This window comes from Pyxicephalus adspersus, chromosome 2 (assembly GCF_032062135.1).
Source record: "Pyxicephalus adspersus chromosome 2, UCB_Pads_2.0, whole genome shotgun sequence".
Classification (NCBI taxonomy): domain Eukaryota; kingdom Metazoa; phylum Chordata; class Amphibia; order Anura; family Pyxicephalidae; genus Pyxicephalus; species Pyxicephalus adspersus.
In genome coordinates, this window is record NC_092859.1 from 3,004,855 (window position 1) to 3,022,265 (window position 17,411).

A 17,411-nucleotide genomic window follows, 5' to 3' on the forward strand; every position below is an offset into this window, starting at 1 on the left:
ACTTACCTCTCCAGTAGGCAATATTAGTTTGGATGGATGGTCGGACCTCTATTTGGAGGTTCCGCCCATTGGCTCCTAGAGTGATGGATGCCTCTGATGTTCTATGGGGAGCGCGGCTTTGTATTCTGCTGGACGTGGGGGGAAACTTCCAGTGGATATAGCAGGGCGTCCCTCACGTGGACTAACAGGAAAGCGCAGGGACACTGGCAGCATCTCTATCAAGATGAAAGCATAGGATTTGGGTGTTCTTTTTGAGGTTAGTATATATAGGTAAGATTTGAACCGATTTGTAGGTTCTTTTGTTTTACAATTGATTTTTTTTCCTAAAAAATGGGAACTAATAATTGCTTTTTGTTGTTAGATGTCAATCACACCTTCTAATTACTAGATTTGGAAATATTGGTAAGCCGCTCTGATTTAAACACCCTGGGAACACTAATGATTTGAATGCGCTGCTTTACTACACAAAGTCTTCCTTATTTGTCTATCTCCCCTAAGGAGGATTAAAATCAGAAATTCACACCGAAGGGTGTACAACCACTTCCTGGATAAATCAAACTCTTGGGTCACTAAATGATTTGGCACTGGGACTAAATGGGATATAAATTGTGCAGTATTCAGTTAATGGTAGGTGTACATATGATAATAAACCTAATGTATTTTTAATTACCCTGTTAGATACATAAGGAAAATTTTTATAGGCACAACCTCAATAATTTTTGGAAAATATATGTGTGCCCCCCCCCCAAAAAAAAAAAAACACCAGTAGTTTAGAGAACAATTTTTAATCCAAATTCAAAAACCAAAACTATATTAATTAAAAAAATATAAAAAATGTCATTCATTATTCCAAATACACTAAACAAACACCAATATATCTTAAAATACCTTACAATCACAAATCTTGACTTTTTTTTTTTTTTGGATGGTTCATATACAAAAAATATCCCTTTATTATTTCAAATAGGTGACGTGTTTTGCAGAATGACTGCTTCCTCGGATCAAAATACATACTTTAGAATAATCAGATAGAATAAATAGTATTTAGCATTTATAGCATTTTTTTTATTTAAACATATTTACAAACCAAAACATGGGAACAAACTTTTATATGCATATATATGGCACATTAGATGATCAATTTTCTTACATTTCCATGCCCAAAATATTCAATGGATTTTGAAAAGAGACGTACCAATGGGGGTTCAAAATACAAATCTTAATTTTCCATCCAGGTATACATAGGTAAACTTATGTCTTTAATTTATTTAGACAAATTGTCCTAACACTTAGCCCATAGAGTTAAACAAAAGCAAAGACTACTAAAGAGACCCCAACTGTTATATCCACAAGTTATTTGAGTGTATTACCCCCTTGTATGTAGATTAAGGTTCACACAAGCATCCTTCCTAAAACATTAGACTCAGGCCAGTTTATTTTTGTGTAAATAAAAAGCCATCCAGAACACAAAACATAATCAGGCACATTGAGGAACCTCCCAAGAGATAGACTCTGTAGCTGTGGATCTCATTAGTGTACCCACCTGTTTCTTCTAAAGTACTTTATAAGGCTTTTTATGGCTTTTTTGAATTTTTATGTACATAATTCCCAAATCTTGATGAATTTGTTAGCTTTTCCAAAGAAACCTCAATCCAGACCATTTGAAAGACATTCATCTGTTTAAATTAAAAAAGACCTAGAGTAGGTGGGCCAGGGTCCATCAAATTTGGCAGAATTGCTTTCTTGCCAACCAGTAAGGGCAATAACAATACCTTAAAATAAAAGAAAAAATGGCATGGGATTCTGTTGATCCATTCTTCATCCAGTGCAGCCAGAAGAACAAAAAAAGAGAGGGGAAAGCATGAACCCCCTTCTGTATCACAGCAGATCCCATACAATACTCAACATTGAATGGGGGGGTCATAGTTTTGAGGAGCTGGACTACTTTGACACATCATGGACACAAAGAAAGAAGGAGGAGTTTGTAGGGGGTGACTGGAATATAAAACCCCCTTCCAACAAAAGCATACCTACACACCTAACTCTATTATATAAAGTATATTTTACCCATTTGAAAAAAAAGTAAATGAACCAATGGACAACTTAAAAATATCCAACATTGCAGTAAAAATCTAAAAGCAATTCAGAGGTAATTATGACAACCTAGCAAAACATGCAATGTTGGATCCCTTATTAGTAAAATACGGAGTTATCTGGGATTCCATGCACTATTATCATATCTCAGATGATCTGTCATTTAGTAACAGGGTTTAATAGGTCATCAGCACCAGTCCACATAAAAATAATATTGGTTTACATCACTGGTCGCCCTTATTGGTGTGGACTTACTTCTGGGGGACATAAATAAACTTTTTTTTTTAAGGATGCTTGTTTCAATTTTATTTGAAACTTTTTATATTGCACAATAATCTTTAGTTACATTCTGTTTTTTATGTAGAATACATAAGGGGTATAAATGTTCCCTTTTAATCATTCCCATGGGTGAGGGGGTGGATATGTAGCACAGTATACCAAAGTTTAGCTCTTTTCACATGCACACATTTTCAGTTTTCCATGCCCCAAAACTATGGCATATGGTTGTTAAGAATGCAAATAGTCTTAGTGAATGGTCTGGCATGGCCCAAGGCTTGAACTATTGATTATTCTTGATTGGTCAGGCAAGGCATTAGTAGTTTAAACAATGAGAGAACTAATATTCTCTAGAAGTTAGTTCAAGCAAATTTGACTCTAACCCATCATGGATTGAACTAAAACGTCATCATTTGTGGTGAGACAGTGGAAGTCATACATCTAGTCTAAAATATGGGGACTATGACTGTAACCTGATTGCTCATTACATAGTATTTACACATTTTGTTTAATTCTGAAGGAACTACCTAAGTTTTCCAATGATGCATAGATTTAGAGAATTTCTGACTTCTTTATTCCTTAAGCTGTATATAATCGGATTTACCATCGGAGTCACCACGGTATATAGTAGTGAAATGGATTTGCTAATGGCCAAGGACAATCCTTCTGTTGGAATCATGTAAATAATAATTAATGTCCCATAAAATATGCAGACCACCATGAGGTGTGAACTGCAAGTGGAGAAGGCTTTCTGTCTGTCCATACTAGAAGACATTCTTACAATAGCCTTGACAATACAGCCATAGGATGTCCCAGTTAGAACCATGGGCAAAACCATCACCAAAATGCTCAATGAGACCACCTCTAATGTCACCCTCAATGTCTCTGAACAAGAAAGCTGTAGAATAGGAGCTAAATCACAAAAGAAATGATCAATGATATGCAGTCCACAAAAGTTCAATGAATGTATGTTTAGTGCTGACACCAATGGAAAAGAGAACCCCAGCACCCAGGAGAAAATAGATAATTTCCGTAATAATGTTAAGTTCATAATGGAAGGATATCGGAGGGGGTTGCAGATGGCCAGGTAGCGGTCATAAGCCATCACTGTTAATATGAAGCATTCTGATGCGCCAGAGGCACCAAAGAAATACAACTGAGTTATACAACCAGAGAGAGACATAATTGTTCCATTGCGTAATATACAAACGAGTGTGTTTGGTACAATGTTTGTGGTCATAAGTACATCTGATATGGAGAGTTGTGCAAGAAACATGTACATGGGAAAATGGAGGCTCTTACAGGAGGCCACCAATAGCATGATAAGGAGGTTCCCGCATATTGTCACAGTGTAAACTGTAAAAAGTAGAATAAAAAAAATACCTCTCCAAGAGTTCAGACCCTGGAATCCAAGAAGAAGTATTTCAGTGATTTGTGTTTGGTTTTTCCCAATCATCTAAAAAAGGAAAATACAGTATACACAATGTTGAATATAGAAATATTAGTAAGATAAAAGGGATGGTTTGTTTGTATAATTATTTATAAAACAACTTTATTAATGTCTATTATTATTTTTATAATATTTTTACTGTATGTCCCTATGATACTCAAATACCTACATTTTCTGTAATAGTTGAGTATGAACCTAGCCCTCCCATCTCCTAAAACCTCCATATTGGTCAATGAGGCCTCTATTTTTAGCATATACTTGAATATAAATGGAGGTACCTACCTTTATTTGAAAGAGAAAAAAGGAAATCTAAACTGACTCGAGTAAAAACCTAGGGCACAAAATGTGGCTATTACTGCTAGTATTCACAATATTAATAAACAGAAATGCCAAGAAAATGATGTGAATAAATACATCCATGGTGTGTCTTTTTTTCTTTAAATCATCTATTTCAAGGAAAAACTAAATAAAATCACATGGGCTCAGACTATATTTCCCCCATCTGTTTTACAGGTTAATGGTTTTTTCACTTTTGAGTTGAGTTTTTGAGTTTAAATAGGTCATTTGGTCCTAAAGGATATTTTGACAGGAGTTGTTGTCCACTAATAGATGAGTCCTTGTACAGTGTGATACAAACAGTTTGTCATTGACAGCTCTCATCTGTAAAGCCACAGACAAATGCAGTTACAACACACACCACTAGGTGTCAACTGAGCATAAACCCAGATTTATTTTGAATGTTTTTTTTTAGGTAAAAAAATCCTGGTTTATTCTCAAGTATTTACAGTAGATTACAGAAACAAGATTTAATAAAAGTGACAAAACATGAGTGATATGAAAATCACAGCTATAATGTAATTGAAAGCAGTTCAAGTGGTCAGTTTGCTGTAGTGTAATCAAGAATGTATTATTAGTCAATTGCGCAAGACAATGCATTCAGTCTTGCAGCCCTGGGAATCCTGTTTATTATCCCCGGCACTAGAGGTTAAATGGGGACAGGTCTCCCCATTCAAAACCTTTAGTGCTCTATGATTGGCTGATGAAAGCTTTCCTCAGTCAATCAGAGAGCACTTAAGGTCACAGCTTTTTTTTTTTTTCGAGCTCGATCGGTGAATTTACACTGGTCATTCTCGCTTACAATTTCGGTAAGCGAGAACGGGCGAATTTCCCACAAGATCGAGTTTTAAAAACTCGCTCATCCCCAGTAAATAGATTATAATTAGATGTAATTAAAAATCAGTAACAACTATAATAATTGTATTCAAATAAATACTCCAGACAAGTGATGGCAGCAGCTTCTTTAAATCAAAAAGAAGAAAATAGACTGGAAACAAGGATTTCCAAAATTTTCATTTATGTTGAAAACAAATGACTGAGAGGTCAGAAGGAGGTACCCCATAGTCTATCTATGTTGCATGATCCATATTCACCAATATATATATTGACTAATGAAAACAAAATGCACATATGGATAATACAACATAATATATCTGCCAGGAAAGGCCACAACACCATTATTAAGTACTTGTTGTTCTAATTCCTCTAATGACAGTCCTGAGACATTGTTTTTAACTTCTAATGCAATGGGCCAGATTTATTACAACTCTCCAGGGTTGGAGAAGATACACTTTCATCTGTGAACCTGGGTGGGTCAGCAAACCTGCAATGGATTTCTTAAAATTGTTTGCTATTTGGTAGCAAATGTTTTCAAACTTGGACCAGATCCATTCCAGATTTTTTGGATCACTTAAGTTCACTGATGAAAAAGTATCCTCTCTAGCCTTGGAGAACTTTAAAAAGTCCGGTCTATTGTGTCAGTAGAAGCTAAGTCGATCAGGAGGACAGGTATTATTTTCAGACATCAGTTTGAGATGTAAAAACAGAAAGTTTGTGAGAATTTGGGGGAAATTTGAGAAGCTGAGCTGCAGGTTTTTTTCAATTTTCTTGAGTTCAGTTACACCTAAAACCTTGAAATATAAATATAAGGGAATTTATTAGGTGCAATGCATTAGATCCATGGATGTAAAACAGTAAATTGCCTCATTATAGTTGCTGCTTCATTCATATGGAAGAAATAGGGCAGATGATGTTGATGTCAATTTTTTTTAAACCTTGCAATTTATATATATATTTTGTTGGGCTTTACATACAGGTAAAGGAAATATGACCCCAAGATATCTTACCCCAACCCCGTCAATTGCACAATAGCTATCTTTAGTTTGGATCAGATATTACATTTGTTGTATTTGTTGTTCTGTGTTAAAATGTTTTTCATAAAAAATATTGTATACACCAGTAGAATAAACATATATGTTTCAGCTGAGAAACACTAAAATATATAGAAAAAGTGTAAAGTGTGAAGTGTAAAATTATACCTGGTAATCCTGCCAGAGATTTTCTAAACTAATAACCTCCTTTGTTCCAAGCGTATATATTTCCTCCTCTTTATGCTATGGAGAAGAGTGGAAGGCGTTCTGTGGTCCTAGAGTGACAATGCTGCTATAGATACAACAAAACACATTCAAGGTCAAGAAGAGTTTTACTGGGAAGAAACCCACGTTTAAAAAAAAAAAAGTCACTGCATGTAAAACTGAAAAAATCCAAACTGCAGCCAACAAATGTTCTATTAAGAAATGCACATAAAGAAATAAATATATTCATTAATATATCTAACCTCGAGCTGTGAACAGCGAACAAAGAAACACTGACGTCACATATCAGAAACATGATGTCCATGAAGCTTACAGTACGCTCAGCTTGATATCATTAGCTACGTGGTCTGCGTTTTATATATCAGTTACATGATCCGAATACAGACACAGAACAATGAGAACATGTATTGAGCTATTGTGATTTATATTCTTTTGACAATTCTTCTGAGAAGAAAAAAAATTGTTTTATCATACTATTATCCCTGGAGGCCAAGAAAGAAACTTAGTTACTAGAACATAAATACTTTTAATGTTTGACACAATAAATGAATATAGATTTGTAGCATTGATGTATTTTCAAACTATTAATGTAAAAAAGTTGCCTTTGGTTTTATCTCTACAAGAGCTTTTAGTACAAGTTTAATTTAGCAGAAACTTGATCCTTCTGAAGAAGTTTCCTCCAATGAGAAAATAATGATCAATAGTGGAAATTTCCTACAGAATGGAAATAAATGTTTGACCATTGGGAAGAATGTCCCCCCTATAGATAGCCAAAAAGATAATTGGTCCATGTGTTTTCCTACAATATGGAAATAATGACCACCACAAGAGGGGCGGGGGCTTTACCAGTTGGAAGTTGGGATCTGTGGAGAAGAAATCTCATTCTGAATCACCATTGTAAGGATTTAATCAGTGTTTCCCATTTTGGGCAGCAAGTTCATGTCAGCCATGTTTCCCTAGGGGTTATAAGAAACTTACCAATAGAGAGTTAGGCAGTTTAATAAAAGAATAAGGAATTGTAAGCCAGGATTTAAGGAAAAATGTAGTTGCATTGCTCCCCTAAAAGATCCACACCCTTTTTTTGGAGTTCCCTCTTGAAGCTACTGAAAAACAGAAATGCAAAAGCGTTTTTTTTACAAAATAACGGGCGACTTATGTGTGGTTATGTTTCTCTTGGACCTCTTTTCTCCTCTATTGTTGGGAAGCCAGTAAGTTCCCAGCAGTCTAAATAGAACATCCGTGCATCCGGTGAGGGCTTGTAAATGGATAAGGTGGTGAAGGATCCCTCCCAACTCTTCCTTCATTGGATCCTGGACCAATGTTCCAGAACTGGCTTTCAGTTAATCTTCTTGAAGCCATTAATATGCAGAACACCTAAGCCAATGTACTACAAAAATACCATCCAGGACCTTTCCATCTAAATTCTGCAACTCCCTGCTTCACCTATGAGGAGAGATTAGCTGAACTGAATCTATTCTCCCTTGAGAAGAGACGTATAAGGGGGGATGTGATCAACCTGTATAAATATATAAATACTCCATATAGAGAACTCTCTTCCCAATTATTCACTTTAAACTTATTACAAAAAACAAGATGTTAGCACTGCGGGTCGTGCCGGCGCCGCTGCTCCTAATCGCAGGCATGGGCGCCGGGTTCTATCTCTCAGGTAACACTACCTATGTTCCATATCAGTGTTTCCTCCATGCTGAGACTTGCTCTGTTTGTGAGCTGGCGTGGGTGTGTCTCTGAGGTAACACACATTTTCACTAGGTTTTTTGGGGAGTGTTCCACATTGCTGCTTGGATAACATGGATGCTTCATGTTGGTTAAGGGGTCCTCCTAGGTCAGTACAAGTGTACAGTACGAAGCTGGCAGCTTTGAGTTATTTGCCCTCAAGACTCATTTGCAATTCTCCCAAAGGACCTTGAAGGGCAATTTAGAAAAATCTTACCTTGCAATGTAGCCCAAAATCATTATTCATATTTGATGAGGGGTCAGCTTAGGATACAAAAGAGTAGGGGATCGACAGCTCTGGGAATGTCCAGAATCAAGCTGTAAGGCACTGGTCAGCACCAGTCCTCACCAGACACCAGTCCCCAAATCTAACACCGCGGTCTTTACCTTTGGTAAGCCCTCGCTCAGCCTCCGGAGACTGGTTGCATCTCCCAGCAGCAAGCCAGGAGGCCACAGATAGCATTACCAAGATTCCAACAAAGCCAAGTCAGGAATACAGAGCAGAGGTTAAACACTGAATATCTGTCCACCAAACAAAGTACACAAGGGCAAAACACAAGCAGAGACGGGGTCACAGGCAAAAGGTCGGTTCAAGCTGCATAGAAACGAGTGGTCAGAAACAGGCAAGGTCAGCAACAATAAATCAGATGAAAACACCCTCTAGCACAGATTTGCCCAGCTATACGCCACAACAGGCACTAGTGACTGGGAACAGAGAGGCTTTAAAGTCCCAGCAGCCAATAGCAGTGCAGAGTCAGGAGCTGATCAGCCTCTACGATCCCCTCCAGCTGTGCACAGCCTAACAATGGATGCTGGGGAAGCCATAAATCCATCAGGCTGCACAGCTAAAGGGAAGCAGGGGCACTGCAAGGAACCTGTTGGTCCACTTTGAAATGGGCGAGGAAATTATAAAAGTTATCAATTAAAGAACTACAGAGGGCAAAAAGCAAAATGGCAAAAAAAGCCAACTGCAATATGATCCCCAAACTGGGGAATTGCAGTTTCTGGTACTGGAGTAATTTTCACTATTGGCTCCAAACTCTGATGGCAGACACAACTGAGCATTTACCTCAACTCAGATAACACATTGCGCTCTACTTCCTGACAGCCCTGTTAACTCCCACACACCAGGTCCTGTCGGGCTGAGGCTTCCTCATCAGTCAGATTCTTTAAAGGCAAACCCAACCTGCTCTTTCATTTCAGGGCCCAGGACCCTGGAACAGCCCCTATCGAACATACAGCCCTTGGTTGCTCTACGACCCGGGTCTTCATTCCCAGTACCCGGCCCCTCTCTAAGAGGGTCAGAGGCTCAAAAAAATACCACCCATCCAGGGCACATTCCTGAACAGCAGTTTGTAGTTCATGTACCAGTTAAATGTCCATTATACATTGGTCGAAATAAGTATTGAACACGTCAAGTTTTTCTCAGTAAATATATTTCCAAGAGACTATTGACATGAAACACACACGGCTCCGATTATGGTGCTTTTCTTCTCTTTTCCTGTCTCTTTTTGAAAAGAATGTAAGATACTTGTCACACAAATATATGATTGAATATACCAAAGGTTGAACTATGTTAACCCTCAGGTGAATAGATTAATACAGGACAATGGTTTGTCAAGACATAACTTATGCGCATGTATTCTGTTTATTTCATGTAAAAAAAAAAAAAAGTTTTCGTAACTGTTAATGTTTGGATATTGTGAATAGATATATTGATCAAGGTGAAGTCATTTGACTCTATTGTGTTCATTTTGCATATTTCTGTAGTCATCTTCAATATATACTATATACATTTATTTTTTTATATGATTGAAAACTCATGATTACAATCACCCAATTGAAATATTTTTAAAACATATGATACTACCTTCTCTTTTTTGGTATATTTGGAAACCAATTCTTCATTTTGGCCACTCCCACACAACATAACATTAAATATGTTAATGATGCATCAAAAGCCCTATCTTATTTACTTACACAATTTGCACAAAAAAATGACCAACTAAATTATTCACTCAACTATGTGCTGCGTTTTCCTTCCCTTGCACCTAGCGGGGGACCCAGCACTCCATACACTGGGGCGCTTTTAAGCCCTATTTCCTGTGAAGCAATTTATTGCAACATAAGGATGGACGTTCTCTCCTTAGTTAACCCTTCAGTTATCAGCTACTCATATTTTGATGGCTCATTTAGTTGCAGGTGAAGGGCACCTAGGAATAGGGCACTTTCTGCTTCATTACATGGTTTGTGCATGTGCGAGCCTTTCAACCATACACTTAAGGATAGTAACTCTTGGCTTCATCTCACCTACTACACATGCGCGGGACTTCTGAAATCCCGTGATTTTTCGTACAATTCTGGCTCAACGGCGTTTCCATGCCCTTATAAGGTGGGAGAGGTCAAATCTATTTTTCTCAACCAGTTGCATACTCTGCACATTCCGTTTTTCACCTAGCCACGCTTGCATGCTACTGAAGACATGGTGAATCCTTCTGAGGAGCAACTTTTATCTAATACTTATACTTATAATATCTTATACTGTTTACCATCCTTTACCAATTTATCTACATCTTGATTTTTTTACCACTACATATTAATTATTTTACCACTAAAATTCATTAAAAACGATCTTTGTCATGTTACCCTACTGGTTTTGCTTGTTTACTTGTCTCTGTATATTTGAAAAATTTAATAAAAACATTTTGAAAAAAAACGATCTTTATTTGATGTGTTTTTTCAGTGGCACATAACGAGAAAATTCACCCATTTTTTAAAAAAATAATAATTTAGTGTTATTTTATTTAGTTATTTTTTTTTATCAACACATTAAAGATTAAAAAGAATTAGATTTTACAAACAGTTTAAAAATAAGATTTTCTTTAATGGGTATAACAATGCCAGCACTGCAGATGAACAAGACAATGGGCTTAATTTATTAAGGCTCTCCAGGAGTGTTGAAGATTGTCATGGAGAAACAAGGATGATCCTGCAAACTCTAGAATGGAGTTTTTATAAATCATATAATAATCCTGGACCCATTCTATTCCAGATTTGATGAATCACTCAGGTTCTCCCATGATAGTCTATCTTCTCCAGTCTTGGAGAATTTCAATGGAATTCGCAAAATCGGTTAGGCAAAATTTCCCAGACCCATTGGAAGTTTGGGAAAAATTTTTGCCAGAATGTCAGAGGCATTTTTTGCTCATCCCTATTTATTAGGTACATGTTGTCAGCTAGGGACATGAAGCAGCCACAACTTTTTAGACTCTTTACACCGTTCAAAAACGGGAACTACCCCAAAAGCGGGGTCCATGTACCAGTGAAAATACCGACACCCACAAACTAAATGTGCTGAATCTGTCAAATTACAAACTAACAGAAATTGAAAGACAAGTATTAAAACTGGAGTAGAGTTTCTGTCTGGCAGGCACAGTTGATAGGTTTGAATTTAGTAAAGATGTCCACTTGTTTGCAAGGAACCTTTTTTATAAGGCACCCTTTGCAAGCAAGGAAGGAACTACCAGTGGACATTGAGAATTTGAGACAGAATGTGAACATTGTAATTCCCTTGATTTTCGTGTTTTAAAAAATCTAATGGAATTATGACAGGAAAATGTCACCAGTCAAGGTGATCCCTCTATTAGTGTATGCAATCAGAGTGAAAAAGTCAATTCCCTAAGTATAAATGAGGTGAATCAAAGGGATTTTCCTTTCTGCCCTAGGTCAGGGAGGTTCCCTGACTTTCATCAAAACTCATATTTTTTTATTTGTACAGCAAGTCATGAATGACGTTAATTTGCTGGACAATTCCCAATTAAGGAACAAGAATCTATCTAAGGCACAATTGCAGGCAATATATAGCCTGCAAAAAAATCCAACAATAATAATAAAAACGTCTGATAAATGTGGCATATAGTAATAATGGATGTAAAACAATACAAGAATATGTGCTTGGAGATATTGAACAATAAGGATTGGTACTCTCAAATTAAGGACTTCCAACTAGAACTTTATTCCAATATTGATCATGCACTTTCTAGAGGGATTATTAATAAAGTCACATATGAATTCCTAAATATTAAGTATCCCAAAATACCAGTATTTTATGCACTGCAAAAAGTGCATAAACGATTGATTAATCACCTATTAATCAACTAATAATAGGTCCTATTAATCAATAGGTATTCCAATATTAATCCTAATATTGATCCGGGACGACATATTATCTCAGGAATATACAGTATATCAGCAAATGCCAGTCATTTTGTTGATGTTCAACTAAGACTTTTGGTTTATAGCTTACCTTCATATTTAAAGGACACACCGGAGTTGCTTAAAGGTTTTGATAATCTCACTGTACCTGAAGGTACTAGTCTGGTAGGAATTGACATCGAGGCACTATACTCTAGTATCCCCCGTACAAAGAGACTGGAAGTTAACTAGGAATAACTAATAATGTGTTCCTGACAACTGTACCTTCTTCCAGGTGTGCCCCCACTTATGCCAACCTGTACCTGGGGGGATGGAAGAAGGAGATATTCTCCAGTGATGCCTTGTCGATGTATCCTTGCCACATCTTGTTGTGGTGAAGATACATCAACAACGTTTTCATGCTCTGGTCAGGCACCAAAAAGTGCCTGGTCGAATTTATTGAATTTAATGAATGGAGAACAAACTAAGAATTGTTAGCAGATTTTCTGACCAAGGTAGGGAACTTAGAAATAAATGCAACAGACATTGGTTGCTTTTGACTTCAGACCCCATTCTTAAGAACCTTATACCTCCCCACCCACAGTTTACATACAAGAAAGTTCCCTCCCTAAAGGACAAATTGGTAAAAAGCCAGTTTCGTACTTCAAGAGGAGTTAAAGCTCAAACACAATCAGGCACCTTCCCATGTGGTAGATGCAACTCATGTCAATAGATTTATAGAGAGACAGACACTTTCCAAATACCTGTGAATATTGAGAAAAAACTAAACAGTATTGTAAATTGTGGTACAGAAGGGGTAGTATATATGGCTTTCTGCAATTCTATATGTATATGGCTTTCTGTAGTTGTAAAAGTTTTACATTGGAAAAACGAAAAGAAGCTTTAGAAAAGGTATATATGATCACGTATATAAAGTTAGGAGTGGCAAAATCATAACCCCCCCCCCCCAAAATACTGCTTCAGAAAGAAGCTAGGTGGATTTTTGAGCTCAAAGCCATGAGACATCCTGGTCTTAATGAATGCTTTAGTTTTAGACATTTTAGTACACAAAGAAAACCTGGATCCTCCAATCCTAGAGTGCATAGAAGGTCACCCAAAATGACATATTGCAGTGGAGAAAATGGGATATTTGTTTTAGAAAAAATACCTGTCACAAACTCAGCAGGTTAGATACAATAATGGGATTCAGATTTTGCCAGCCTGAGAAGAGGGTAGCCATGGCAGGGCTGATAGAGGTATGGCGCAGTTATGCTGTTCAATAGAGACCCATGGTGCATGTCTACTCAAATAAATTGCCCAGATCAGGTGCACTGATGGTGAGAGAGACAACACTTCAGGTGTCTACTACCCGTCAGGCATGGATTTGGCCCAGCCTGCGAGGTAATTATGACTTTGGAAGAAAGTTTACATTTTCACCCAACACCTTCTGTAAATCCTTCTAAATGCTCTCCAGAACAGAAGCCTGATTACTAAGGGGCATATAGTTGCCAGTTTTCCACCTAATTTACATTTGATACAGAAATAACTTCCCTCATTGTTAAGGCAATTTCCTATTGATCCCACATCAATATTTCCCTCTTTCTAATAGCTTCTGTTTACAGCGCTGGAAGAGTTTGTAACACACGCAATATATTGTATGGTTAGATCATTCCCAAAATTTTATTGTTTGCACAGAGTTTATATAACAGTTCAAAGGTATGATCAGTGCATGATCACATGACTACAGACAATTAGCAGACATAACAGATGTCCTTGGGGTTCTCCTGGAACAAGATATTTTTGTCAAAGTAACAGATATATGGCCGTAGGGAGGAAAGGAAGAGTTTCAAGGCAAAAAGGGGGAAGCGGACGCTAGTTTACTGATAAGAAGAGTACAACTACTTTCAACATAATTCAATCATCTACAAAACATACCAAAAACACAAAAATATTTAACTACAATTTTATCTTTGAGTTGCCAGGGGATAGAGCCAGCAATCAGTATACTAACATCTTTTGACTTCAAGTCAAGGGAACAACTAGTTTTACAACGAGTAGTTCACAAGTATTTCCTATTGTCCAGGAGAGGTGCCCACTACTTTTTAAGGTGGGTTTTATGCAGCATTACCACTAATGAGACCTTATGCCAGACAACCGAGCCAATAAATATTCTCTCCAATATTTAAGCCTTTGACATTTAGTGAGATTATTTTGACTTGTACTGGTCGAGAAGAACAAAAGAGGGTGTAGGACAAGGCAGGGAGAAGAGTGAAGTGATTGGGCAAAATGAGAAACACCACCCCCACCTCAGCCAAATACCAACCAGTGGTGGAGACTGGTTTAGGGGTAATTTATTCGGCTTGCTCCTACTTTCTGCCTATTTAAAAGAGCGCTCAAAACCCATTTTTTCAAACTTGCCTACCCGTCTTCTTCTGTCTTTTAAAACCACCACTTCCCACCACTACATATCTCCCATCCTATTGTTTGTGAAATTCCCCCACCTACTAGATTGTAAGCTTTTCGGGGCAGGGTTCTTTCCTCCTGTATCACTCTCTGTATTAATCTGTCATTTGCAATCCTTATTTAATGTACAACGCTGCGTAATATGTTGGCGCTATATAAATCCTGTTTAATAATAATTAATAATAAAAATATTAATTCATTTTTTTTATCACTGCTTATATTTGCACCGATGAACAGGGAGAATGTGGAATGACCAAGCAGGGCAGCACAATGCCAAAATCAACTCTTTTGAATGGTGTTGTCTAAATACACCACAATAACATTCAGTTATGAAGTAAACAGATAGCAATTATTTAAACAAAGCATTTATAAAATTGAATTCAAGAACAAATTAAAGGCATATAAATATATTTGAGTGGGTGACAGTCACGTGGGTGACAGTCAATCACGTAACAGAATACTATCCTCAGCCAGAGAGGACTATAGATTTTGAATGGGCATACTTGTCCCAATTTAACCTCCAGTGGCAGGGATCGCACACGAGCCGCTGGCCCTTGAACTTTTTTTTTTCTTTTTTTTTTAAATTCGATCTCGTTTGGCGAATTTACACCAGCCGTTCTCGGTTACAATTTTGGTAAGCGAAAACAGCCAAATTCGCTATGAGATTGAGTTTTAAAAACTCACTCGTTCATTCCTATCCCATATGTCTGCCACCCCACCCTGGAGAGTACAGGGGTACATAAAATCCCTTACTTGTTTTCTAAAATGGTTAAAAATATATCTAAAAAACAGACGAGGCTTTATGTTAAAGTAATTTATTTAATGTGTGTGTGTGTGCGTTTAGTGTAACTTTTAAACTCTTTTTTTAGAGGTTATCCCACAATGAAAGGATGATTCCCACGGCTGCATTCATATCATGAGCACAGCTGTGGGACTACTGACAGTGTGGGATCCCCAGGCACTAGGGGGCAATTGAGGACAATTCTCCCCATTCAAGTCTAGTGCTCCATGATTGACTGAGCAAAGGGAAACCCTAATGATGCCCCTTAAATTGCCATCAGAAAATGGTGACTCCCTGCCCCCTACTCAGTAATTACTGGGAGGGGGTATCAGACATTTTTCTTAAACTCACGTACACATATCTCTTTTACATATTACAGGAATTTTCAAAAAGAGTTACTGATGCTGACCTGCCACCTTTTGCCTGCAGCAAGGCCTGTATGCCAACTATAGGTAATCTCCCCTCCCCCCAACTCTGCAACAAGGGTTTGCCAGAGTAAAAGACATAAGATATATGGAAGACCTGATAGCTTCCCGAGATCACTGGACTGAAAGTTTTGGGTATACCTGTTCTACTAGAACCAATTGTGTTTCTCTGCAGAATTCCTGGCATTGTCAAGTTACACAGCCCATTAGCCTTGTTCAGCTACTGGCCCTGATTTATTAAATCTCTCAAAGGCTGGTGAGGATCCACTTTCATAGTAAAGCTGGGTGATCCAGAAAAACTTGAATGGATTTCTTAAAAGTCATTTGCTATTGGCAAACAATTTTAATCCTGGACCTGATCCATTTCAGGTTTGCTGTACCACCCAGCTTCCATTAATTAAAGTGTATCCTCTTCAGCCTTGGAGAGCTTTAATAAATCAGCTCCACTGAGTCTAATCGCTCTACTTAGATATCCACTACTATTGTCTACTGCAACTGAAGGGGGGTCCATCTACCCTTCTTTCTGACCCCCCCCCCCCCCCCCCCCCCTGTAAGCATACTCTACCAACCTGTCTGCATGTTGATTTAACTACATTCAACAATTCGACATGGACTGCTACAGACCATGTATTTGAATAATTTATTAGTGCTATTATTATGTGTTATTAGTTAAATCTGTTATACTTTTATTGTAAACGGTTGTGGTTTTTCTATGTACTATTCTTATTTTTTTAACTCCTTTGTATATATTTGTAATAAACCTTTGAGGACCGACACCACTGTCCCTGTACAATTCTTTATGTTAGACAAATCATTTAACAATGATAAAACTGAATGAAAGGAACACTGGAATGGGATCCTTCTTGATTCCTTCATCCTGACCCTATATCTCTTTATTTGTATTTATTAGGTTAGTAGGTTACAAATACATCAATGGTACATATACTATAACCTGAAAAAAGAAGTGCTGTTGCTGGTGTGATTTCCAGGTAAGAAAGTTTGCAACAGGTTCAAAAAAATCATTTTTTTGGCCTTGGGTTTTATATATGAAATGATATAACATGCAGTATTTTTTGTTTTCAAAAATCAATAGCTAGTTATTAGCCTTCACATTTTCGCCACTGGTGCATATATTTATAGCATCTTTGACATCTTTATTCCTTAAGCTGTAAATGATAGGGTTCATCATTGGAGTCACCACAGCATAGAGAAGAGAAATGGATTTGCTAATGGTCAAGGACAATCCTTCTGTTGGTATCATATAAACAACAATTAATGTTCCATAAAATAGGCAGACCACAGTGAGATGAGAACTGCAAGTAGAGAATGCTTTCGACCTGTGAACAATGGAAGACATTTTGAGGATAAAATTTTAATTCCTATGAGTAGTTTTCATGCACTGATAATTCTTTATTAAATCAATTGCTAGTGAGATTAATGTTGCAAATTTTTAAATTTTTCAAGAAAACTTCAAAATTAAAAGTTTCAAGTTCCTTTAAATTTTGATAGTTTTACAGATTCTTTTTCAACCCAAGAACCTCTATATCTACTTGATGGAGTGA